The sequence below is a fragment of the Phyllobates terribilis genome, unplaced genomic scaffold (assembly GCF_046119375.1).
Source record: "Phyllobates terribilis strain yellow unplaced genomic scaffold, ASM4611937v1 Scaffold_1207__1_contigs__length_361350, whole genome shotgun sequence".
NCBI classification, from domain to species: domain Eukaryota; kingdom Metazoa; phylum Chordata; class Amphibia; order Anura; family Dendrobatidae; genus Phyllobates; species Phyllobates terribilis.
Genome location: NW_027363967.1, coordinates 236,930 through 261,805, shown reverse-complemented (window position 1 = coordinate 261,805; position 24,876 = coordinate 236,930). Strand labels below are relative to the sequence as shown.

The window sequence follows — 24,876 nt, the reverse complement described above, 5'->3', positions numbered from 1 at the left end:
TCCGCAGACCGTGGGAGGACTCCTCATCCCGCCATCTTGCCAGGTATAACCCACGGCTGGCTTGTCACCGGGGGTCACCGCCGCGCTGCTCGGGGGCCTTTTAGGCCGCAAACCGGAAGAGGGCCGCAGCGCAGGCACGCCCACTTCTGGTAGGCTGCGGCTCCGGCGAGGATTCCTCCTGGGGATCGGAGAAGGAGCCTCAGGCACGCGCTGCTCCCCTGGCTGCAGAGGTCCCCGAGGGGGCTCCTGGAGCTTCTCCTGCTCCGAACCTCACCTGCTGGTGAGTAACGCTCCGGCGGCCGTGACCGCTGCAGGCCTCCCTGAAGCTTCTTCTGCAGCCGACGACTGTGCACAGGTCACCCGCAGCTGCTGCTGCACCAAGTCTGCCCCATGGATTGCTGAGACAGGCCGCGCTAGGTCCAGCAAGGCCACAAGATCTGCCATGGCTCCACTGCAGGGTCTGGTCTGCTTCAGCTGCGATCCAGGAAGCAAGAGGAGGTAACTGACCCCTGCCCTTCCTTATATCATCTCTTGCTCCTCCCCCCACCTCTTCCCCTCCAATCAAAACTCCCCACACTACTCCTAATCCCTTATTCAAAATTTTAACTCCTTCACTCCCACCCTCCTATCTTGTCATGTGGCCTATACGCCCTATGGGGCTCCCTGGCCTTCCTTACTAATGGTAGAGGGAAACTTACCCTTGTATACTTCGCCTGCCCCAGCAAGAGATTTTCTAATGCCTGGATTGCTTGGAGTTCCCTGTCTGTGGTAAAAATAGAATTGGTGGAATTTATCATGAAACATTTCTTAACAGTTTTTGAATAAAAAGATTTATCTTTAATGGCTCAAAAATGGTTAAAATTTGCTGCGGGTCTCACACACACACAGTCTGGAAAACAACAAGGCTATGTGATCTGATCCATAGATTATAATGGGTAGGTGAACACCGCGGATATAACCCGTACGTGAAACACTGTCGTCTGAATGAGGCATTGACGCGCCCCCGGGGCAATGGGGTACTCGGCATCCGGGCCTGTGGATGCTGGTGGGGGATATCACGGTGGCTGGCCCGGTCCGTGGCCCAGAGTGGTCAACCAAAAAGGGGGATTTGTAACTTGGATAGGAAAAATATAATAAATAGTTTGTGACGCCACCTGTGGTACCTGGTAAGGATTACCAGCGCTGCTGCAGACCTCCGGGGGGTGATGGGATGGCAGCTGAGGTGGAGCGGCCCCCGGGGCCGTGTGGAGTTTGATGGTGGTGATGCTGGGACTTGTAGTGCAGGCGGATGGCGCAGCAGAAGTAACTGACAGAGTCAGGGGATTCGCTTCAATACCTTTACTGGTGCGGATGTCAGGTACGGTCCAGGGTACTCAGTAGGATGGGTGCACTTCAGAACTTCTCCCCAGTGAGTGGGTATAAGGCCTCCTGGTCCGTGTCTGCCTCTCTGTATGCTCCTGGCCAGCCTGCAACTGGGCCTAGCTTATGTGTCGTGTTGTTCCTTCACCTGTCGCTCGGTAGTAGGACCTTCTGCTGGCAACCACTATCCCTGGTAAAGCTGGGGCCTTCGTGGTACCTGATCCTGTAATGGGTCTAGCTTCAGGTCGTCGAGGGACTTGTAGTCCTGGAATGCCGGTGAACCCTACTGGGTATAAAGGGACCCTGTAGGCGCGGACCTGGTGTCCGGTTTGTATATCGGGGTGAGCCTATGAAGCTCCTCTGCCCCCTCAACTCCTCTCTCCTTTCTCCTCTCTGCCGTCGGCCACACTCGGGGCCCTCAGAACTTAGCAGCAGACGCGCTGCGTCTTCGCTGCTCTCAGCGTCAGCACGCTCTCTGACTCTGACTGAACTTCTCACTGACTGAGCTGCCTGGCTCCACCCTCCATATATATATCCCTAACAGGCTCCCTCTGGTGGTGTGAGGTGGAAGGGTGGAGGTGTTTGTATGTAATGAGGGCCTCTTGTGGAGAAGTCCATCCATGCACCCTGGGTCCTGTGGTACCTGTGAACAGCAGGGTGCCACAGCATGAGGGGAGTCTGATTAGGCATTATTTCAAAAGGAAGTCTGGGGTTTGTATTACAGAGGATTGTGGTCAGGAGTCTGCATTAAAGGGGTTGTTGGACAACCCCTTCTTGATCTAAATGTTTGGCCATAATAAAATTAAAACGCCTGAGTATAGGTGAGTATAAGCTTTTTTATTTTATTGGGGCCAAGCGTGGGGGTGAAGGAGTTGTCCAAGTAGTGGACAACTTCTTTAAGAGAGAGTCTGGTTTGGGTATGGATTTATGAACTCTGGTAACTGTATCTTTTAGGGCTCTGTTCCAATCCGAGTTCACAGAGCTGCAGTACTGAAAGGAGGGACGGAGCCACTGATTACACAGGAGGTCACTGACCATAAGTTTTTCCTAAGAAATCAAAGGTCAAAAGCAGCAGACACTGAAGAAATGATATAGCAGGTAGGCATCAAACATGTAGAAGAGACTTAAATGTTTATTTTTTGCCCAATTTATATAAACCCTCGTCATGATTCATATCGTCTAAATAATACTAACTGCATCACTAGGATAGGTTCATAATTAGTATTACGCTTCCTACTTCCATTATATCTACAAACTATTGCTCTTCTTATTTTCTGCACACATTGTTATACTTGGGGCTCACTGTATATTACATACTAGGGATTTTTTAGGCTGCAGGGGCCGTTGTTCTTTTCCCCATGGGAGATATTGCATGTGTTATGTTGCACTTATTGTGTGATAATGATTATTTGCTGGATATGTTATTGCAGATTTACATGGCTTTGAATGTGTTGTGAACATGGGTCAGAATGATTCTCGCTGTGGCATAACTTGAAGCTCATGGGCCCTGATGCAAAAGCTCCAACGGGGCCCCTAGTTATTGCAAATCTTCAATAGTAATGGTCTTTTCACATGGGCCAAAGGGACCTTTGAGGCCCCTCGGCTCCAGGGCCCGCGTGCTATTGCAACCCCTGCACCTATAGTTACTCCCCTGGATTGTAGATGTGACATCTATTTTGTCATCATATTGGGGAGAAATCAAGTATCATGGTCAAATTGGCATATTGCTATCACTTAGCCAGCGTAGGAATTCAGGAGAGGCAAAGACGGCTAGTCACCCATGTGGGAGTAGAGAAATAGGTAGAATAAATAGGTCATATTCCCTATTTAACCCCTTCATGGTGCGACCCTTTTCTGTTTTTGCACTTTTGTTTTTTACTCCTCTTCTTACCAGAGCCATAACTTTTTACATTTTCTGTCAATATGGCCGTGTAAGGGCTTGTTTTTGCGGGACAAGTTGTACTTTTGAACGACACCATTGGTTGTACTGGAAAACAGGAAAAAATTCCAAGTGTGGTGAAATTGCAAAAAAAATTAAATTCCACAGTTGTTTTCTGGGTTTTTCTTTTACCATGCTCACTAAATGCTGAAACTGACCTGCCTTTATGATTCTCCAGGTCATTATGAGTTTGTAGATACTAAACATGTATAGTTTTTTTTTTTTATTTAAATGGTAAAAAAATCTAAAGTTTGTTAAAAAAAAAAAAAAAAGTCACCATTTTCTGAGACCCGTAGCGTCTCCATTTTTCGGCTTCTGGGGCTGGGTGAGGGCTTATTTTTTGCTCACCGAGCTGATGTTTTTATTGATACCATTTTGGGGTAAACCTTGGGGAGACTAGAAGCTGCAATCATCCGATCGCCTGTGCTACACATAGCGCTGTATGTAGCAAAAATGTTCACTTGCATCCCTGCAATGACAACTGTAGGGGTCTCCTGCAGACACCGGGTTGTCATGCCAACCCATCGACGATGCGCAGTCATGTGACATGGGCGCCGATGGGCGGGTCTTGTGACGCTCTTCCAGCGGAGCCGTCTTAAATGCCGCTGTCAGAGATTGACAGCGGCATTTAACATGTTAATAATCACGAGAGAATCGCGATTCCACCCACGGCTGTTAGGAGCACATGACAGCTGATCAGATCCGCTGTCAAGTCCCCGGAAAGGTGCGGGCTCATCGTCGGAGCCTGCATCTAAGGCAAAGACACGTCATGCGCCGTATATGTACGGCGCATGTCATGAAAGGGTTAACAGGACAGGCTTAGCCTTTGGTGTGACCTACTGATAATATTATTTAGAATCTGATAACTGTGACCGAATTGTTGGCCAAATGATGCTTCAGTTGATCATTTGGCCGACAACCATCTTGGCCGTCTCTCCCATACACGGAAGCGCTCACTTGGCCGAGTGCTCCTGTGTTCTCTATGAGAGAAACTGACAAACATCTCTGTCAGCAGCTTATCTCAGAGAGAATGAAGTGATCGGCAGTCCAAAATTGTATATGCCCAAATAATATCTTCCCTGACCAGTTGATTGGCGCGCCAATATGACGCGCCACATGGGCCCTGGGGTACTTGGTGCCGGGCTGGTCGTTGCTAGGGGAGATGTCATAGTGGCGGTGACCTGGTCCGTGACCCAGGGTGGTCAATAAAAGGGGATATTTACAGGGGATTTATAGTTTTTATATAATGTTCGTGACGCCACCTGTGGTATGTGGCTAAAGGGAGCCGCCGCTGCGGAGCAGGTCCTCTGGAGCTGATGTTAGTGCAGCAGAGTTGGTTCAGCTCTCCACAGGCAGAGCTTAGCTCCAGGGTAGGAAATGGTGATGTTGTACACTGTGTTCCAAATTATTATGCAAATAATATTTTCTCAGATTTTCCCAAATTACCTATATGAATTGCAGTCATTGTAATTTTCCAGTCAAATAACTATTAGAGTACAATTGAAAGGTTTTTGTACAAACTGCCTATGATAACAGTATATTTAAAAAAAAATAAAACACTCAAACTGCACTCAAAATGCATGTTCCAAATTATTATGCACAGCAGCGTTTTCAACCTTTTCATTTTAATAAAGAACAAAAAAATGGTCATTTTTGAAATTATAAGCATTAGCAGGTTATTACAAACTGAAATCAAACAGTTTTCAACTCAAAACTTTATTCTAGGTGATGTTACATTTGCACATAGGACCCCTTGTTCGAAAGGAGCTTTTGAACTCTCTCGTCCATTGAATTTGTCAGGTTTTGGCTGGTTTCTGCTTCAATTGTTTTGTATGAGGACAGAATACCCTCCCAGAGCTGTTGCTTAGATGTGAACTGCCTCCCGCCATCATAGACACTCCTTTTGATGATGCTCCAGAGGTTCTCAATGGGGTTGAGGTCAGGGGAGCATGGGGGCCACACCATAAGTTTGTCCCCTTTTATGCCCATAGCAGCCAGAGATGCAGATGTGTTATGTGCAGCATGAGACGGGGCATTATCATGCATGAAAATGATCTTGCTGCGGAATGCACGGTTCTTCTTCTTGAACCATGGCAGGAAATGCTGTTTGAGAAACTCAACATACATTATGGAGTTCATCTTTACCCCTTCAGGGATCCTAAAGGGGCCGACAATCTCTCTTCCCATGATTCCCGCGCAAAACATTACTCCACCTCCTCCTTGTTGGCGCCATAGCCGTATTTGCATGGGGTGTCCATCAACCAGCCATCCTCCTCCTCCACTCCATCCATCTGGACCATTGAGCGTTGCACAGCACTCATCGGTGAACAAAACAGTTTTGAAGTCAGTCTTCATATATTGTTTGGCCCACTGGAGCCGTTTCTGCTTGTGTGCAGTGGATAGAGGAGGTCGACAGGTTGGCTTACGCACAGCTGCAAACCTCTGAAGGACCCTGCATCTTGTTGTTCGGGGGACGTTGGAGGCACCAGCTGCTTCAAAAACTTGTCTGCTGCTATGACAAGGCTTTTTTGCCACTGCTCTTTTAACCTGACGTAATTGCCTGTAGGAAAGTCCTCAATTTTCCCTTATCAGCACGCACACGTGTGTACTGTGAATCAGCTACATACTTCTTGATTGTGAGATGATCACGATGAAGTGTCTTGGCAATGTTGATTGTAGTCATGCCTTGACCTAAACGCTCCACAATTTGTTGCTTCTCAGCAGCCGACACATCCTTTTTCTTTCCCATTTTGGCAGAAAATGTAGGCTGCTTAATAATGTGGGACAGCCTTCTTAAGTAGTCTTGCCTTTCATTGGACACACCTGCCAAACTAATTAGCACAAGTGTCTGCTATTGCTTACAGTGATTTAAAGAGCCCCGACACACATCACCATCAATGAGTTTAACTGACAAACAAAAAAATTCTTACTTTATCACCCCTAAACACTTTTGCTGTGAAGTGTAGTGCAGGGAATGATGGCGCAGTAATAAGTCGCAGAGACAGTGGGGTGCCGTCTTCCGGATTTACTCACAGTTCTCACTTTGCTCCTGGTTACAACTGCAGATCATAACTTCCCACGTTGTCCTGTGCTTACTCAGGGAGGGGTACAGCAAACCCTCAGGTACCTCCTGAGTACATAACAGGACCCCCTTCTGTGTGTTCCTTCTGGCTGTCTTCCTACACCTCACACCCAGTGTCGCAATCCAGTGACCGCGGACCTTGTCGGGTGACGTTTTCTCTGTCCCCTGGGTCCTCTATGGCCACCTTTTCGGTGAAATAGATGTGGCTTTTGGCTGCAGCACTTGAAATGCTGCACCCTCCGGTTACCTAGTTGAATATTGCAATTCTCACTAGTTAGGGGCCGGTCCCCTCTGCGACCCGCTCTCTCCACCGCCTGGTAGATTTGGGTGTACGGGTGGCCTCCAGCACTGCTCATACCCCTGGGATCCTTTCTTCACTCCTGGAGCCTTCCCTCTGCTCCCGTTCCTTCCTCTTCTCCTTCTCCTGGGCCTCCTCACTAGGCCCTCCTCCTGAGCAGAGCTCCTGCTCTGACTCTCTCTCTGACTCAACCCCCTCAGAACTTCACTCACTCTAGAATGTTCCACCCTCTCTTTCATATTGCTCCTTACTGTGCTCCCCTGAACTGCTTCCTCTACCCACACCCACTACATGGTTCCCCCTACTTTGGTTCCCCCAACTCCAGCCAGGGACAGGGCTCAGCAGAGGAGCAGCGCATTTTGCCCCTCCTGCTGGTCTGTAGTAGTGTAGTGTTGAATGCAGGTGTTAGGATTCCGGGCTGTACTCCTTCCTTACCTGAGAGTGAGATACCACACCTCTGGGTGAGATGCAGTACCTCTGTGGCGACTGAACCCGCAGGGGCGCCACACATACATATGACGCTCCCACTGGGCCGTGGGGTACCCGGTGCCGGGCTGGTAGATGCTGGGGGATGTTACAGTGGCAGTGACCCGGTCCGTGACCCAGGGCGGTCAATAAAAAGGGTTATTGATTGGGGATTTATAGTGATTGTATAAAGTACGTGACGCCACCTGTGGTATGCGGCTAAGGGAGCCGCTGCTGCGGAGCAGGTCCTCTGGAGCTGATGTGAGTGCAGCAGGGATGGTGTAGCTCTCCACAGGTAGAACTCAGCTCCAGGGCAGTGTAGATGTTATAGGTTATGCTGGGCGTTGTAGTACAGGGGTTGATGGCGCAGCAATAATCACAGAGACAGTGGGGTGCAGTCTTCCGAGTTTACTTACAGTTGATAAGTTCCTCCGGTTACAGGGTCCGGACTACAACCTCCCACATCGTGCTGCGTTCACCAGGCAGGGGTTCAGCAATCCCTCAGGTGATTCAAGAGTGTCTGACAGGACCCCTTTCTATGTGCCTTCCTCAGTCATCTTCCTGCGCTGGCTCTCGCCCTCCTGCCCTGTGCCTCGCAACCAGTGTCCCAATCCGGTAGCCTCGGGTCTTGTCGGGCGACCTGCTGTCCCCTGGACCCTCTGTGGCCACCTTTTCGGCGACATAGTTGCGGATGTGGCCACTGCACCTTGCAAGTACAGCAGCCTCCGGTCCCTAGCTGAGCCTTGTAGTTCTCCACTAGTTTAGGGGTCGGTCCCCTCTGCGGCTCGATCCCTCCACCGCCTGGCAGATTCGGGCGTACGGGTGGCCTCCAGCACTGCCCGTACCCCTGGGATCCCTTCTGTTCCTGGAGCCTTTCTCCTGCTCCCTCTCCTCTCTCAGTCCTGGGCCTCTCACTAGGCCCGCCTCCGAAGCAGAGCTCCTGCAGAGCCTCTGCTCCACACACTCTCCTCCTCTGACTGGCTTGTCTTTCTAAGATGGTTCCCTCTTTTATATCACTCCCTCACCAGTGCTCCCCTGATCTACGTCCTCCACTCACACCCACTACATGGTTCCCCCTCGCTAGGTTCCCCACCACTCCAGCCAGGGACTGTGCACTCCCGTAGGAGCAATCTCGCCCTGCCCTACTGAAGTGGATGTGTTGGATGCAGGTGTTAGGGTCCCGGGCTGTACTCCTTCCTTACCTGAGAGTGAGATACCACACCTCTGGGTGAGATGCAGTACCTCTGTGGCGACTGAACCCTCAGGGGCGCCACACATATTAGAGTGTAAGGCATACTTATTGATATGAATGTGTCAACCGACTTTAGACTTATGTATGGGGGACTGAAAGCTGCATTTACACCTAAAATACAGCTTTCAGTCCCTTCTAAAGAGGCAGCCAATTAAACACAATAAACAAGCTAAATGGTCATTTATCGGGTGAAATGATCTAGATGTAATGATGCAGATAGTGAGGATGCAGGGATAGTTAACCAAAGCTATTTATTTTCCTACCACAGAAAGAACGTTTAACTATAGGAACACATGGTGATGCAGGTATATGGAGACAACTAACACAATCTTAGCAGTAATGACAATAAAAGCAGTGTAATAAATGCAATATCTTACTCTATGTTCTATCTGCGTGCAGTCTCATTTCACAGTTAAACGACTATTAATGTCTTTAGCTCAAAGAGCGTCACTGCCAGCGCCAGGCTTGTAGCTGTAATATGCGCTTCAAGCGCCTTTGATTGTTATACTGGCACTAACGGGGGACACCGGTACTTTCCGCTAAGCCACAAGTGCCTCATATGTGAGTCACTTAGTGGGTTCTTCACACTGGCCACCCTCGTTCGTTTCTGAAGTGCAGCCCACACCCTGTACCGTTCGTCTACGCTTGAATTAAAGGCCTGGTTCACTTGGGTCTTCTCGTCAGCACGGCAGACGTCCTGCTTCATCCAATGACCACCGTCTGATCTTCGGTGCTTGACCTGCGGCATCTTGACTGGTGAAGACTGGGGTTTGGGTCTTGACCAACCGAATCTGGGCTTAAATCAGCCATTATCTGCTGTGAAAAATCCGAGCTCGGCATATGAGCCTGCATTAAAGTCAGGGACATGACCTTTGAAGTACATTAACGTCATAGGTCGTGAAGGGGTTAATGTCATTACCTAATCTCTTTTCTAATATACATTACTTAAAAAATCCCTATTGTTCACTAGACTATCTGACTCCTTTTTTTTATTTTTTTTTTTATCTTCTTCCTGTTTCACGTTGCTTCGTTTGAGAACCCCAAGTGCATACTGGGATTTACAAACAAACCATCATCAGGGAGCAGAGGCTGCCGTCATTGCAGTAGCGCCTGTCCTTTCCCTGAATTAAGAGCCGTCAGTGATGTCCTTTTCAGGGTCTGGGCTAGTTCCTCCTCTACTGAGCATGCGTCTGTTGTCAACATCATCCCACACTGATAACATCACCTCCACCTTCCTGATATAGGGCCACATGGCTCATGTGTTTCGCTGTGACCACTGCACCCTAGTTGCACTCTTGTGAAACAGTGTAAGGCTATGTGCCCATGATGCAGAAATGCTGTGGATTTTTCCTGAGCGTTTCTGCATCTCTCTGGCAGAAAAAACGCATGCGGATTTTACATGCGTTTTTTCTGCCAGGTAGAAGCGTAAGTGAAGCTTTTTTAACATGCGATTTCGCATGCGAGTTGTGAAGCACTTTTCTAAGCGATTTTAGCATCACTTGGAAAAGTGCTTGACAACTTGGTCACACTATAAATCCATGCAAACGGCATGGATTTATATAGTGTGACCAAGTTACGATACTGCAAATGCAGCATCAATAGTAAAAAAAAGAATACAAATGGTGAAAAATAAAAAAAAAACATATACTCACCTGGCCCCTGATCTCCTTCTCCGTTGCGTCCGGTGTCTTCAGCGGCTCGCGGTGGTGTAAAAGGACCTTCCATGACGTCATTTAGTCATGTGACAGGTCACATGACTAAATGACATCATGGAAGGTCCTTTTACCACCGCGAGCAGCCGAAGACACCGGAGAAGGAGACCGGGGGCCATCAGAAGGTGAGTATATGTTTATTTTTTATTTTAATTCTTTTTTAACTACAGGTAGTATGGTACCCGGGACTGAAAGGGAGTCTCCTCTTCTCCAGACACAGGTACCATCTGCGCATTGAACCGCATAATATCCGCATGTGCACATGTAGTCATGCGGATGTTATGCGGTCCAATACAAGTCAATGGTGGCTAAAACGCCGCGATTCCGCAAAATTAATGGTAGTGCTGCGGATTTTTCCGCAATGATAATCTGCAGCGGAAATTTCCCAGCATGTGCTCAGCAAATGCGGATTATCATTGGGGAACATTGCAGACCTTCTACCAAGCGTTTTTTAAGCGTTTCCACGGCGGAATTGCTGCTACGGAAGTGCTTAAAAAACATTGTGGGCATCGTGGGCACGCAGCCTAAGGGGGCTCTCTCTAGCTACCACCTCTCTAACATGCTGTAGCCTTGCTGACCATGCATTCGTTCACAGATAATCTCCAGGTCTGGCTGACACAACTGACACCTTTACAAAATCATCACTATCCCGGAGTCAGTATGAAAAAGGTCCTGAGCTCAATGCTCCCACACATTATTCACATCTTTAAATTTGCTATGACTGAGATAGCTGCTGCTAGTGCCCTTACTACAGTGCCTGACAGAGCCAACCAACAAAACTAGGCTTTTGTTACACGCACGACACTAGGTTCAAATAGGGCGAGACGGGTTTCATAAATTCATTGGAATCTTGGGGGAACCGTTACTCAGGGCAACCATAGGCTGCAGCTTCTCTCAGGCACATGATAGATTCAGTTGCTGACCAGACACATCTGACAAGAGTCTTGTTCAACAGTTTAACAGTGGAATTTAATCTGAAGCATGGCCAGTGCAGTTCAGGGATATTACAGCAACAATCTTCATTACAGCACAGTCTCATAAAGCAGGCACAGGAACCTCAGTCTCTTCAGTAGCATAATTCAGCACAAATTAGATCTCTTGGCAGCACACTTCTATACGTAAACAGCAGGCTTTTCCTTCACAAGGACTCACTAGTACACAACATTCTTTATTCTGCATGGAGATGGAGGGGGGAGGGTTTGATGAGGAAGATGATCTCTGTGACACAATTCCTTCCATTCCTTATCTTCCTGCCTGATGGTAGATTTCCTGAACTAACAGTGCAAGGTATCTGACCTGTGTTGAGTTTCACCCTAGACTTGAATCCTGTTCTCTTTCCTGCACTTCTGTGAGATACAGATCACATACCACTTCTCCCTTTGGCTGCAGCCAGAATAGTAAACAAGTTCCCCACAATCCCCCTGGGGCTCTGCTAACCACTCCCTGTCTCTTGTGACTGTGTTAACTCTTATAGTTGCTGGATCCTTTTGAAGCAACAGCACTATTTCTGCATGTCACACTTTCCCTTCTTTTTTAATGTCGTTCTCGATATTCGTTTTAATTGGTCAAGCTGACCAATTCTGAGACAGTGCTAAAAGTTGAATAACTTTATATACAAATTGGCATTGTCATATTGGCATAAAATTTACAAACATCAATAACAACCTGTTCTTACGACCTTTTGCTTGTAGAACTCCTGAAAGAAATACACAATTAAAACAATCAGCATCTCTTCCGCTGGAGGTTTTCATACGTCTTCAACCAGCTCTCTCTCTCACTAGGCCAAAACAAGTCTTTCCACCAGGTAACATTGTCCATAATGTCTCTCGGTGGTGAATACCACTCAAGTGAGCTTACCTGGTCCGTAGGCAGAAATACCTGTTTCCAATGGACAGTCCTTGGCACTTGACTCGGTTCACCGAGTGTCTCATATGTCAGCATCACAGGCCTCCTCACTTCTCGAGTCGACATCCTCCTGGTAGGTTGTTCCTCAGATACCACGGGTTCCTCGGTTGCAGGAGTTTCTTCTGCCACACTCATTTCTCGAACTTCCTCAAATGATCTTGGAACTGCCTCTGTAAGTTACTGTACTTCTCTTGAATCGTTCGTTTCCACCTGGTCTGGTAATTCTGCTACTCCTAAGTGTCGATCGGTCTCTTCAGTGAACGGTGTTAGATCATCAAATCTGAATTGGACTATATCTGTACTCCTTGGTACAAACTCTGGAGCCTGGGGACTTACTTCACTCTCCTGAGGATGGTACATCCCTCTCCTTGCCGGTCCGAGAAATACAACGGTGTGTTCTTCTTCATGTGAACTTTCAAGATCACTATCCATCTTCGGAGCTTCAGTCTGTGGTGGTCCCTTAGTCGATCTCGGACGATGTTGTTCTACTTCTGGAAAGTCTTGTTGTGGTGGGAGATAATCACAGGGTTGTAGTAAATTCCGATGGACTATTCTGGTTTCCAATCGGATTTCATACACTGGACTGTCATCGGCTTTCCTCCTTACGACCACATACACCTTGTCTTCCCAGTACAAACAAAGTTTTCCCGGACCGCCTTTTGTTCTTGACTAGCACACGGCTTCCCAGTGCCAATTCTGCTCCATAACATTTTCAGTCATAGTACTCCTTGCTCTTGCTCTGTCCTTGCGTAACCACTTTGGACGCTATGTTGTATCCCTCTGCCATCCGTTCCTTCCATTTCCGAACAAACTCTGGATATGTTCTGTAAGTCTCTGATACTGGAGTATCGAACATGATGTCGATTGACAGTCTTGGCGATTGACCGTACAATAGAAAGAAGGGTGAGTAACCCATTGCATTGCTCTTTGTACAGTTATAGGCATGTACCACTTTTGACAGAGAACTATTCCAGTCTTTCTTCTCGTCAGCTGTTAAAGTGCGCAACATCGACAATAATGTCCTACTAAAACGTTTCACTTGTCCATTACCCTCTGGGTGATAGGGCATTATGTGGGATCTCTGAATCCTACAGTACTTTCCTATCTTGGCAAAGATCTGGTTCTCAAATTCTCTTCCTTGGTCATGGTGTAACCTCGTAGGGAACCCAAACCTCAAAGCAAAATCATTGAAGATCTTCTCTGCTGCTGTTCGACCCGCTTTATTGGTGGTGACATATGCTTGAGCAAATCAAGTAAAATGGTCCATCACCACCAAGATGTATTCGTCACCACCCTTGCACGTCTCGAGATGTAGAAAGTCTATTGAGACCATCTCAAACGGATACGTAGTTTGGATGTTGCCCATAGGTGCCCGGGTTGATGTGTTGGGACGTTTATCTTTCAGACCCCCACACTCCCTGGTCACGTATCTCTCAATATCTCACTGCATGTACGGCCAGAAGAAACGTTCACGGATCAAGTTTGTTGTCCTTTCCACTCCCAGGTGTCCCATGTTTTCATGGAGTTCTTTTAAGACCAATCTACGAAATACTCTGGGTAGTACCAACTGCCGGTTTTGACCTCCTTTACGATACAGGATACCGTCTTCACTGAGGTAGAGCTTCATCCATTCTTTAACTAAAACAGATACTGCTGGTGACTCATTATCTCTCTCCCATTTACTTGGAAACCAATTTTGGTCCACATAAAGTAGTATTCTACCATTTATCTGATCTTCCCGTTGTGCTCTATGGATTTTTCCTTTTGGTAGTCGTTGAATAGACAGGGGGTAATCTTGTTCTCTCGCTTTTATGGTGGTTTCCACCGTCAACGGACACCACAATGGTGTGTTGTCCTTTTGATAAGCTTGTACTGCTTGGGCAGTGCTCTCAATTGCTTCCAAACTGACTTCCTCTGAGCTTTCTTGCATGAACTGATCAGGCTCTAGTGGGATTTTCCACAATCTGTCAGCATCCGCCTTGCATTTTCCTGGCCTGTACTTGATGCTGAAATTGAAGTCAGCTAGTTCAGCGACTCATCTCTGACCTGTTGCATTCAGTTTGGCTGTAGTGAGGACATAGGTCAAAGGGTTGTTGTCAGTGTATACCTCAAACTCTTTGCTGTAGTAGAGATAATCTCTAAATGGTTCACAGATAGTCCATTTCAACTCCAGGAACTTCAATTTTCCGGAATGTAGATGGTAATTCTTCTCGGCGTCTGTCAACGTTCTAGAACCTTAACCGATGACTCTCAATTTTCTATCTTGATGCTGATACAGGGCAGCTCCCAGTCCAACTTGAGAAACGTCACAATGAAGAACAAACGGTAAGTTGAAATCAGGATATCCCAAGATGGGTGGTTTTACCAGGTAGTCTACTAGTTCTTCCAATACCTCCTGGTGGTCTGCTGTCCAGAGAATGGGCTTTTGGGATGAAACGGCGTTGCTTCTTTTAAGCCCAGTTCTACCCGCATTCTTCTTTTTCTCCGTGGGTGTTGTTGACTCTGTCGCCCCCCCCCCACCAAGAGGAGGTATAGTGGGGCGGCAATCCTGGAGAAGTTCCGAACGTAAGTACGACAGTAGGAGGGGAATAATAATATCTACCTCAACTCCCCGACAGTTGAGGGCCGCTTGTCTTTTAAGGCCGGTACCAGAGCGATTTCTGCTGGGTCTATGGTATATTCTTCTCCGGACACAATTTTCCCTAGAAATCGGACTTGCCTTTTGAACAGTTCACACTTCTTTGGGGGTCAACTTAACTCCATATTGTTGACTTGATATCGTTGTAATACGGTCCTCACGTGTTCAACATGCTCCCAGAAAGTTTTTCTGTGTACCACATTGTCATCCAAGTACAGCTGGAAGATATTATCCCTCAATCCTTCTAAATATGTCTCCATGCTCCTCTGGAATTTTTCTGGAGCTGAACTGAGCCCAAACGGTATGCAGATCCACTCGTATATCCCGCATGGTGTGATGAATGCTGTCAAAGGTCTACTGGACTCTTCAACAAACCCTTGATGGTATGCTTTACCCTGATCGAGGACAGAGAACCAGGTACTTCCTGATAGGTTATCCAGCATATCTTGAATCTGTGGTATCGGGTGCTGATCAGGTACTGACTTTCGGTTTAGTTCCCGGTAATCACAGCAGAGTCTCAACGTACCGTCCTTCTTCCTAACACAAAGAATAGGAGAGGAATAAGACGGCTTTTACTTTTGGACCCAAACTCTGTTGATTAGATCTTGTAAATACTCTTTCACTTCACGGTGTAATGGTTTTGGCACAGACATGTAACTTCTGGTTACTGGGGTCATGTCTTTCAAATTGATTTCCAACTGCACCAACGGGATACCGCCTATATCAGAGTCATCTTTGGAGAATGCATGACACTCTTCTCTCAGCATCTGTTTTGCTACCGCTCTATCTTCAGCACACAAGTGTTCTAGGGGTACTGGGGGATCCCAGGACCCCGAGGTGGGTCGTGCAATTTCCTCCCCTGGTCAACTCCTGTTCCTTGGTGGGGAGACTGAATTCATGGTAGACCCGTGGGCGGGTCTCACACTGGCTGAATATACAGTTTTAACGGTTTCAATGTGACCTAACACAGTCTTTGGATCCCTTGTTTCGTAGTATTCATCACCGGTACTTTCACTCGAGTAAACCCACCAGTAGGAATGGTAAGCACAGTCTCACCTTGAACTAGGCCTTCCGGAAGTTCTGATGAGTCTTTTGGCATGAACAGTCTTTTCTGAACTTTTCTTACCAGTTCTACCTGGACTCCACACCTCACCCCCACCATTTGGTTTGCAGGAATGATGTTTGGGCGCCAGCCTACCTTGACTTCTTTTAGGTTCATTGTATTCTGTGCTTTCTTTACTCTATGAATCACATTTTCCACCACGACATTGGGTATGGCAAGCAATGTGACAGTTGCATCCACCACCAGCGTCACTGACTTGTGTTTCATGATGACCTCACTGATTACATTATAACCCAGGATAGGATCCTCTTCCACATTCTGATCACTGGTCACGAGAAAAGGTACCAAAAGCTCAATGGTGTTGCTGTTGTTCGTGGCCCTCAGTTGGAAAGTCACTTCCACCCAGCCTATGAAAGGGACTTCGGTCAGGTTGACTGCTTTGCCGTGGAGTTCCACTGGTCCTAAGAGTTTGAAGGCACGTATGTGGCAGGTAGCGCCTTCTCCATTCTTCATTTAAAAGGCTCGCTTGGGCTCCTGTGTCCCACAGTGCTGTTATCAGGAGTCCATCTAGCTGGCACTATATAAAGCATCTTTCGCTGATTAGGCCGATGATGCTATCTTTACTGACCGAGGAATCCTCCTCCCAGGAGTTCATCATTTGACCTCCACACTGGGCATTAAGTAACTGATGCCCCTGTCTCTCTTGCAGCTGTTGTAGACGGAAACACACTTGGGGATAGTAATAACGCAGCTGTTTTAGCTCATATGCCGTTCTGGGGTTTGGTGAGATTTGGATTTGCTTCTGGGACCTCCTCTGTGTCGTGGTTACCAGTCGCCCCTCTCTGGCAACCTCCTGTCTTTTAACCCAAAAGACCATGACCATTGGCATTCCTTGGCATAATGTCCTTCCTCACCACATCTTAGTCAGTGTACACATACCGTACTCTGATTTGATGAACGGCACGCTTCACAAGCCGGGTATCTTCTGTTTTGGAACCCACTCCTGGGTCTGAGGGATGCAGGTTCTGTTCTGGAATGAATCAACTTTTTCATCTCAATCAACTCAGCTCGCAGTTCTCCTATTACTTCTTCCCAGTCAGCGCTGGCGGTCCTCTCTTTTGTTGGTGCTTTAAGGTTCCCTCTCGGAGGTGGCACTGGAGGGTCTCCATGATTATCTTCAGACTGGCCACTGGGGGTCTCCAACCTCAGCTGACTCATTTTGGTGATTTAGAAGCTAATTTAAAAAAACATCACAGTATAAGATAATGCCTTATCAACACCAGGTCTGATTACCAAGGCATTGCAGGATGCAGCAAGCCTCCATGATAAAGGCCGGGGCAGCACATGTGCAAAATACTGAGGCAGACAGCCACTCACTAACCTACCAATTCATGGAGGGGGTGACTGTGTAGTATTATACATGCACACCGATGGAGTTTGCATAGGGCACCAATCACTCAGATATGTGTGATGCACAGTGTCTGGCTTGCAGCCTATTGATGACGCCCATACTATTAGATCAGGGGGGCTGCCCAGCACTATATACGTGCACCCCCACAGGACAGACGCCCCAATTTACCCAGCCAACACTAAAGAGGCCTGGCTGCATCCTGCACAAAAATGTGTAAAAAAGATGAAAAATAGTGTATAAGATAAATACACCACATGAGGTAAGGGTCGATATTTTGACCAAAATACGCAAGCTCGCAACCCAGCATCAAGGGTCCCCATACTTGCGAGTCCTAACATTAAACATTAAAAATACGCAAGCTCCATCGGTGTGCGTGTGCACGTATAATACTACACAGCCACCCCCTCCATGTAATCTGACCTGGTGTTGGTAAGGAATTTGTCTTTTACTGTGATATTTTTTGATTTAGGAGCAGAGCCTTTCTTTATCTTTTGTTCGCTCTCTGACTCCAAACTAGCTGCCTCATTCATTTGTTCAATTAGGATTTTGTCCAGAATGCCAGGATCTTCTAGGTACTGTTTCAGCTGCGACTTGATGTATGTACTGATTAACCCTGTTCCCAATGATCTCAAGAACTTCTTCTGGACTAGTCCAGCATCAAACCTCTCGTCCGCTTCTACATCTCTGGATGCAAACAACAGTCTATCCTTCAGTTCAATTTCTCTGCACAAGAAACTTTGGGGTGATTCATTATTTTTCTGTGAGAGGTTAATGAGTCGGTGGAACAATTCTGAAGTACTCTCTTCTTTATAGTGCCCTTTTAAAATCATCTTCAGTTGTTGCAAGGTCAATTGACTCTTCATTTCTAGCATACTACAGAGGTTCATTCCTGGGCTGATCACTTCACCACCCCCTCAACGATTTCATCTGGCTGGTAGCCTTTCTGTAAGCCTGCATCAATCTGGTGAAACAAGTTCATATAAGACAGTTTCTCTTTCTGTTCACACTCTCCAATCTTTCCCAGGATCTTGAATTCTTTACTTATGGTGATTTGTGGTGTTAGAGAGGACTGTCTTCCTGATTTATCTAACCCGAGCAGGTTAAAGGTTCTGTCTGAGTCTGTCACCCGTTAAGAGATTTTGGTCGATTCCTGCAGGGCTGTTGTTAGGGTTTTGAGTTGTTCTTTCAATTCCCGTAGTTCAGTCTGCGGACAGAGATTCCCGCTTTTGGTAATTGGTGCCGTCCCTCCATCCTCCAACTTCAACCTGGTTAGAAACTGTGTTAGCTCCTGGAGGCATGTCCCCATGACGTCTTCAGCTTCTTTCTCCCCCAGCTCATCCATTTTTGCATTAATGGCAGCTAACAGTTGCCTGCGGTTGTGTGCTTTAGAAATCTGTTCTTCTGACATCTTTATATGCTACTGTTCTTAATTCTTCGCAGGTTAACTGAAGAAACCGCTCACTAATTCTGTCTATTTGTATTTCAACATCCATTGCTGCTAGTGAGTTTTCTTTAGGGATGGTCCCCTTTAAGTGGTGTAGCAGAGTTAAGTTGAGGTGCTGTGCTGCTGTATTTTTCCAGACATTTTTCCTCTTCTCCCTCTAGACATTAATCCCCGCTCAGTCCTCCCCATATGGGCCACCAATGTTACACGCACACCGCTAGGTTCAGATAGGGCGAGACGGGTTTCATAAATTCATTGGAATCCTGGAGGAACTGTTACTCAGGATGACCATAGGCTGCAGCTTCTCTCAGGCACATGATAGATTCAGTTGCTGACCAGACACATCTGACAAGAGTCTTTTTCAACAGTTTAACAGTGGGATTTAATCTTAAGCACGGCCAGTGCAGTTCAGGGATATTACAGCAACAATCTTCATTACAGCACAGTCTCATAAAGCAGGCACATGAGTTCATATCACAGCTACTGATGATGACTAAACAGCTCTGACTGTTTACTTATGTTAACCTATCTAGGGAATGCAGAGTGGAGGATAATTACCATGTCTTTCCTAGAGGCTCAGATGATCCTGGCTGTGGATGCTCATGTGATGCTGTGCTGATGCATCATGGTACTGATAGCAAAGTATACAAGAAAAACTTCTTTGTGAAATCCGAGGCTAAAGAGAAGCAAAGATGGGGCTTAACTGCAGGAAACTGAGTAAATTTTATATAAAAGAATTGCAGAGTGTAATAAACTTGGTGAGGGGTATAGTAGCTGGATTGCGTCTTTCATCATGAATTTTTTTTTTTAATTCCAGACATGCTTTATTATCAATACCAATTTAACACTTCTGAAGACATTACAGAAAGAAGACATCAGAAATCAATACAGAGATGGATTTCGTACAGATGGCGGCATTTGATGAGGCATGTTGGCCAATGAAGTTGATATGGGAAAGAATTAACCATGCATTTACATCAGATTCTCCCCGAAGTCATTTGGGTTCCAAAAAGGAGAATATATATGGGTTTTTAGCTCGAACAATGAAAAATATTCTGTGGTCTGGGACACTTTTTGCTCATACTGGAAAGTGAAAACTCCATTCGGCCCTGTTTTACATTTCATTGGACCTCTGTTTATTGATGGAACAAGTAAAGGATTATATGTACCACCATCACTTACTGTCATTGTATCAGATACACATATTTTAATGCCTGCTCGAGCTTCAATGGTGGATGAAAACATTTTAAAAATTTCCCGTTTTGTTATAAACTCTATATAATACAGTGATGTATATGATAAACACATTTGATTTATAAAGGTGTTTTACTTTATATATACTTTGTTGCAAATTTACATTTTCCCCTACAGGTGTTCATATCTCTTATGTAGGTATCTCATGTTAGAAAAAAAATAGTTAATAGGAGTTATATGCATTTACATGTTGTTATAAACATCAATTATGCAGTCATTTTCTTCATTTAAATATATAGTATGGCACCCTCTTGTGTTCAAAGTGTATATCAATGTGCAGGCGCAGTTAATGTGCTTAGTGCTGCTGGACATGCATGCTCGGTCTCTCTCCTCTGTTTACTGTAGACAAGCCAATAGCTGTCTGCAATGGTTCTCAGGTAAAAAGCCGAGCTTTAGCAATAGCCAGGGGCGTACATAGAAATCATGGGGCCCCATAGCAGAAATTCTAATTGGGTCCACCCTCCCAAAAAAAAAATAATTGTCAGCGTCACAGAAGACCATATCTCACAACTTTTCAGCCTTTGTATAGTCATTTTCCTCCTGCTGAAGTCTTAGATTCCTCTTTCAGTGCCCCCATAAAGTATAATGCCAACAAAAGTGCCCACCAAACACAATATGATACCCCCACAGTGAATTCCTCCACATTAGCCTCCACATGCACAGTATAATGACTCAACTGTACCCCACCTCAATTCCTAAGGTAAAGTATGGTGACCCTAACACAGTATAATCCCCCAACTGTGGCCCTCACACAGCCCTCCATGCAGGATAATGGGTCTACATACAGTTTAATTGCCCCATACTATATAATGGCCCTCCAAACAGTAAACAGTATAATGGCCCCCACACAGCCCTCCACACAGTATGATGGACCCCATGCAAACCTTCATGCTGTATACTTTCTTGCATACAGTATAATGGCCCCCCACATAGCCCTCCAAATATTAAAATGGTCCCCCACATAGTCTTCCATATAATGTAATGCGACCCCTCATAATCCTCCATATAGTGGGATGTATTAACAGAAGCATACAGTCTAGATCACGTGAAGTCATTATCGGTCTTTACTCCTCTTTGGTCAGACCTCATCTGGAATACTGTGTACAGTTTTGGGCACCACATTTTAAAAAAGACATAGACAAACTGGAGCAAGTTCAGAGAAGAGCGACCAGAATGGTGACTGGTCTGCAAACCATGTCCTATGAGGAACGGTTGCAGGATTTGGGAATGTTTAGCTTGCAAAAAAGAAGACTGAGAGGAGACTTAATAGCTGTCTACAAATATCTCAAGGGCTGTCACATTGTAGAAGGATCATCTTTATTCTCATTTGCACAAGGAAAGACTGGAAGCAATGGGATGAAACTAAATGGGAGGAGACACAGATTAGATATTAGAAAAAACTTTTTGACAGTTAGTTTGATTAATGAGTGGAACAGGCTGATACAAGAGGTGGTGAGTTCCCCTTCAATGGACGTCTTCAAACAGAGGCTGGACAGACATCTGTCTGAGATGATTTAGTGAATCCTGCTTTGAGCAGGGGGTTGGACCAGATGACCCAGGAGGTCCCTTCCAACTCTACCATTCTATGATAATGCACCCCCTTAATCCTCTATATAGTATAATGCGCCCCATGATCCTCCATATAGCATAATGCACCCCCCATAATCCTCCATATAGTATAATGCATTCCCCATAGTCCTCCATACATTATAATGCACCCCCATGGTCCTTCATAGAATATAATGCACTCCCCATGGTCTTCCATACAATATAATGCACCCCCCATGGTCTACCATAAAATATAATGCACCCCCATGGTCCTCCATACAATATAATGCACCCCCCATGGTTCTCCATACAATATAATGAACCCCCATTTTCCTCTATACAATATAATGCACTTGCCCTGGTCCTCCATATAATATAATGCACCTGTCATGGTCCTCCATGCAGCATCATTTTTGAAACACCATTTTTTTATTGTTAGGAATTTAGAAGGGTTAAAAGTTGACCAGCAATTTCTCAATTTTCAAACAAAATTTACAAAACTATTTTTTTGTAGGGAGCGCATCAGATCTGAAGTGACTATGAGGGGTCTATATGACAAATGACCCAAACGTGACACCATTTTAAAAACTGCACCCCTCAAAGTGCTCAAAGCCACATTCAATAAGTTTATTAACCCTGCAGGTGCTTCACAGGAATTAAAGCAATGTGCAAGGAAAAAAATTAAAATTGAACTTTTTCCCACAAAAATTTCGATTTAGCCCCAAATTTTGCATTTTCACAAGGGTAACAGGAGAAAATGGGCTATATAATTTGTTGTGCAATTTCTCTAACAGCAATCAGAGAGCGGGATCAATGAAATGGGTCCCTGCATTTCTGTCAGTGGAAGCTGTCTGCATGGAGCAGTCACTGTTTGATTTCACACAGTGACCGCTTAAATTCATGATGGACATAGCTCGTCATGATGCGGGAACTGACACTTGCTCATGAAGTGCTATGTTCATCATTCATCGTTAAGGGGTTAAAGGGAAACTGTAAGATCAAAAAACTGGATGAGTTGTAGTTTTTAATGACAACTTTTTACCATATAATGTTCTGTTAAATGGGAAAACAAATCCAAGTGGGGTGAAATGGTGACAAAAATGCAATTTCTTCACTGTTTTTTGGGGATTGTTTTTACAGAAGTCATTCTGCAGCAAAATTTACTTGGTAATATGATTCTCCCAGTCAGTATGATTACAATACCAAACTTTTTATATTTTAAGGGGAAACAGTCATGTAAAAAAAGCTATTAACCTGCAGATATGAGGTTAATCTGCAGGTTAATAGCGTTCTAAAGCTGCCTGGTTCACGCACTGAGAGCCCCGCTGCCAGAAGGGAATTACCTTTATTCTTTGCAGCAGCCTCAGGCTTTCAACCATAGGGGTATGGCTAGTGCAGCTTCAGTCGCTGCTCAGTGCATAATGAGCGATGGCTGTAGCTGCGCCCCGGCACTGTTTGACAGCCAGCTCTAAACCTGAGCTCTAATGTTGAGCCGGCTGTCAGTCAGTGCCAGGGCGTGGTTTCAGCCACCACTCACTATGACGGAAGCTACACCGGCCGCACCAGTATGACTGAAAGCCCGAGGCTGAAGAGAGGAATAAAGTTAATTTCCTCCCGGCTGCAGGGCTCTCAGTGTGGGCACCGGACAGCTTTAGAACGCTATTAACATGCAGAGTTACCCCATATCTGCAGGTTAATAGCATTTTTTTTTAACATGAGAGGTTTATTTTAATAGTTAAGAAAATTCAGAACCTTCTTTAACAAAAAAGGTTATTGTCACTATTTTCTGAGACTGGTAACCTTTTCTATTTATTTTTTTGTCCAAGGAACTGGGTGAAGGCTTATTTAATTGGTTTAATTGTTTTTTATTGTATGTTTGGGGAGAAGCGCAGAAACCAAGAGATGTTTCATTTTTTTGCCTTCCACCATTTAACGTACACTTTAAGTACTTTTATACGTTGAGCCTTTTAGCACAGAAATAATAAGTTTACTCTTGTACTGCAGTGCGTAAGACGTGCCAGTGACTCACTGACACAGCCTGTTAGGCCCTGCTTATAGCAGAATCAACAAACCACCGTACTGTGGGGTCATCAGATGACCTTGGGGTACCATGGCAATTATCACCATCAGCGATTAGGATCACGGGGGGGGCGATGGTATCAAACGGAATCTTTAAAACCCCTTTTAACAACTTAGGTGCTGTTGTCGCAATTGACAGTGGAAAGGGGTTAATTGGGCCCGATCGTTTCCAAAACCGGTAGGGGCCGAAGCTGCAGGGTGTCAGTTTTCGTATACAGCTGTCACTCATGAGAATTTTGCTCACTTGCAGGTGCTATACACTTATTCCTAATCGCCGATCAGGAATGAGGCCTCTTTATGACTGATGTTTTAATGTGTATTGGTGGTTTTTAAAGGGAATCTGTCACCACTTTGGAGTTACCAGACCTCTACTATGGGCATACAGAGTATAGAAAAGTAAATCTATACATACCTGTATGGCCCATGGTAGAGGTCTGAATGCAGAGAAATGTAGTTTTATCTCCTTGGTTTTTCACAGGCTTGGTGTCCCCCGGATGCCAAGCTATCTTCGCCCATCTGCTTGTTCTTCCACCAATTCCCCGCCTATGTACATGTTTACCATATTTCCCCCCCTCCCTGCACGTCACAGGGCCCTGTGACATGCGCTTTTTTCCCCCTCACCTCCCGGCGCATGCGCAAAGCGCAGCTCACGGGGAGCGAGCTTTGTTTCCTCCCAGGCCCGTTTGGCTGAGTACAGTGCAGCAGTGTTCTATTGCGCAGGTGCCGGGGAGTCACTGTGAAAGTCTCATTTATACTAACATAAGCCCATCTTTTTATAGGGGTGGCTTGGTTACATAAGAGATTGCATAATGGTTGCATAACTATTTGCATGAGTATTGGTAAGACAATGATTTGGCAGAAATACTGATTTTGTGAGATGATGGATTGTCTTTATGGCACCTGAACTACTGTACGTCTCAAATACCAGCGTAAATAGTTTGTCCTTGGCCGAATAGAAGCCTGGAGTTTCTCATTGTTCCATCTCAAAAGGGAAATTTTATCTTCACTTCAGAAGCCAAACTCCCATCCAGTCAAAGCCAAATATTGCACAATATAGTACAAACAAGGATGAAGTGCAGACATAAGATAACGCCACTAAAGAATATTCAGGAAACAAAAATCAAAATGAAAAGGAAATGTAGCAATTTCTTTCACAATTCCCCTTTTTTATCATCTTGCATACCTTTCTAAAATACCTTCCCTGCCTCACCATCACAGGTCTGCAAGACAACCCTACTACATAAGGTCCAAGGCTAAACCTATGTAAATTATGGGATGATAGTCCTGCACAGCATCTATTCAGATGAATCTTGTTAGTCAGACTTTCTATGCCTATCTACCATTACTCTAACAGTTTAAAACAATGTATCAATATTATAATAAAAGATATATAATTGATTTATAACTGCAAACATTATAGATGATAT

General features: G+C 45.6%; 1 long non-coding RNA gene across 1 annotated transcript; it reads left to right on the top strand.

The window, feature by feature from the left end:
• Positions 1–415: 415 nt before the first annotated feature.
• Positions 416–21,167, top strand: LOC141243156 (uncharacterized). Its single transcript, XR_012307455.1, has 3 exons — positions 416–498; positions 2,314–2,457; positions 19,386–21,167. It is a non-coding gene; the product is annotated as an uncharacterized lncRNA (long non-coding RNA).
• The last annotated feature ends 3,709 nt before the right edge of the window (positions 21,168–24,876 follow it).